Raw genomic sequence first — 2,282 nt, 5'->3', positions numbered from 1 at the left:
CTGGTTAACTCATTCATCCTGGTTCAGGAAACAGCCCCCCTCCAGTATCTGAACAACAACCCCCCTCCAGTATCTGAACAACAGCCCCCCTCCAGTATCTGAACAACAGCCCCCCCCCTCCAGTATCTGAACAACAGCCCCCTACAGTATCTGAACAACAGCCCCCCTACAGTATCTGAACAACAGCCCCCTCCAGTATCTGAACAACAGCCCCCTACAGTATCTGAACAACAGCCCCCCTACAGTATCTGAACAACAGCCCCCCTACAGTATCTGAACAACAGCCTCCCCCTCCAGTATCTGAACAACAGCCCCCTACAGTATCTGAACAACAGCCCCCTCCAGTATCTGAACAACAGCCCCCTCCAGTATCTGAACAACAGCCCCCTCCAGTATCTGAACAACAGCCCCCTCCAGTATCTGAACAACAGCCCCCTCCAGTATCTGAACAACAGCCCCCTCCAGTATCTGAACAACAGCCCCCTACAGTATCTGAACAACAGCCCCCCTCCAGTATCTGAACAACAGCCCCCTCCAGTATCTGAACAACAGCCCCCCCCTCCAGTATCTGAACAACAGGCCCCTCCAGTATCTGAACAACAGCCCCCTCCAGTATCTGAACAACAGCCCCCTCCAGTATCTGAACAACAGCCCCCCTCCAGTATCTGAACAACAGCCCCCCTCCAGTATCTGAACAACAGCCCCCCTCCAGTATCTGAACAACAGCCCCCTCCAGTATCTGAACAACAGCCCCCTCCAGTATCTGAACAACAGCCCCCTCCAGTATCTGAACAACAGCCCCCTCCAGTATCTGAACAACAGCCCCCTCCAGTATCTGAACAACAGCCCCCTCCAGTATCTGAACAACAGCCCCCTCCAGTATCTGAACAACAGCCCCCTCCAGTATCTGAACAACAGCCCCCCTACAGTATCTGAACAACAGCCCCCTCCAGTATCTGAACAACAGCCCCCTCCAGTATCTGAACAACAGCCCCCTCCAGTATCTGACACTGATACAACAACTAACCACAGACAGCAGAGTAGATATAAATAAAATACTTTATTCCACATTATAGATTATAATACAATACATTTGCATTGAACAAGCTTTTGGTCTGTCAGGTGTTTGTTTAAAGCTGAGTGTGTTGTACAGGTGAGTAGAGGTCACCTGTGTGTGTTGTACAGGTGAGTAGAGGTCACCTGTGTGTGTGTGTGGTGTGTGTGTGTGTGTGTGGTCTGTCAGGTGTTTGTTTAAAGCTGAGTGTGTTGTACAGGTGTGTGTGTGTGTGTGGTGGTGTGTGTGTGTTCAGAAGGAGAAGTACTTCGTGTACCAATCCTGCTTCTGAGGGTCCCGCCCCTCTGCCCCCTGGCCACTCCCCCTCTGCTCCAAATATGGGCTCCTGGGAACACAGGAAGTACATTTTAGACTGCTGGGAGGGAGGGAGACAGACAGACAGAGAAGGACATTGGGCTTTGTGAAGGAACAGAGACAGAGAGTCAGACAGACAGACAGACAGACAGACAGACAGACAGACAGACAGACAGACAGACAGACAGACAGACAGACAGACAGACAGACAGACAGACAACTATGGGATGATACTCTTAGACAGACAGAGAAGGACATTGGGCTTTGCGAAGGAACACAGACAGCGCTATTGGCTGTGCTGTTTCCATAGATACAGTATCTGTTACCTGGTTGACTGGCTGTTCAGGTGTGGGCGGAGCTCCTGCGAGGGTGAGGTGACGTGTCGAATCCCGTGTCGAGGCTCGGGGAGGGAGGATGGACAGAGGGGGAGGGGGTGGTGGGAGCAGGGGGAGAGGAGTGGGGGTACGAGAGAGAGGGCCGCGACCGCTGGGATCCAAACTGGGAGACCTGGGAGTACGGGGGAGGGAGGGGGAGGAACGAGGTAGAGAGGAGGAGGCGTAGGGCAGAGTTGAGGAGGGGAGGGATGTTGGGGGAGGCAGGGGAGGGGGTGTCGTGGGGGAGGAGGACACTCCTCTCATAGGCGCTGAGGTTTGGAACGCTGGTGACACGGGGCGGAGACTCCTCCACACGCTTCCTCTGAAACACAACGTCATGACGACAACATTCATACAACACAGTGAATAATTAGTTAATCCCACCAATACAACACTAGTTAATCCCACCAATACAACACTAGTTAATCCCACCAATACAACACTAGTTAATCCCACCAATACAACACTAGTTAACCCCACCAATACAACACAGTGAAACACTAGTTAATCCCACCAATACAACACTAGTTAATCCCACC

At 52.2% G+C, this 2,282-nt stretch overlaps 1 long non-coding RNA gene across 1 annotated transcript; it reads right to left on the bottom strand.

Moving 5' to 3' along the window:
- Positions 1-1,041: 1,041 nt before the first annotated feature.
- On the bottom strand, positions 1,042-1,803 carry LOC124018061. The gene is made up of 2 exons (XR_006835557.1): positions 1,696-1,803; positions 1,042-1,400 (listed from the first exon to the last, which is right to left on the bottom strand). It is a non-coding gene; the product is annotated as an uncharacterized LOC124018061 (long non-coding RNA).
- Positions 1,804-2,282: the final 479 nt, after the last annotated feature.

This window comes from Oncorhynchus gorbuscha, unplaced genomic scaffold, assembly GCF_021184085.1.
Source record: "Oncorhynchus gorbuscha isolate QuinsamMale2020 ecotype Even-year unplaced genomic scaffold, OgorEven_v1.0 Un_scaffold_387, whole genome shotgun sequence".
Classification (NCBI taxonomy): domain Eukaryota; kingdom Metazoa; phylum Chordata; class Actinopteri; order Salmoniformes; family Salmonidae; genus Oncorhynchus; species Oncorhynchus gorbuscha.
The sequence above is the reverse complement of the archived record's forward strand: the minus strand, read 5'-3'. Positions and strand labels throughout refer to the sequence as shown.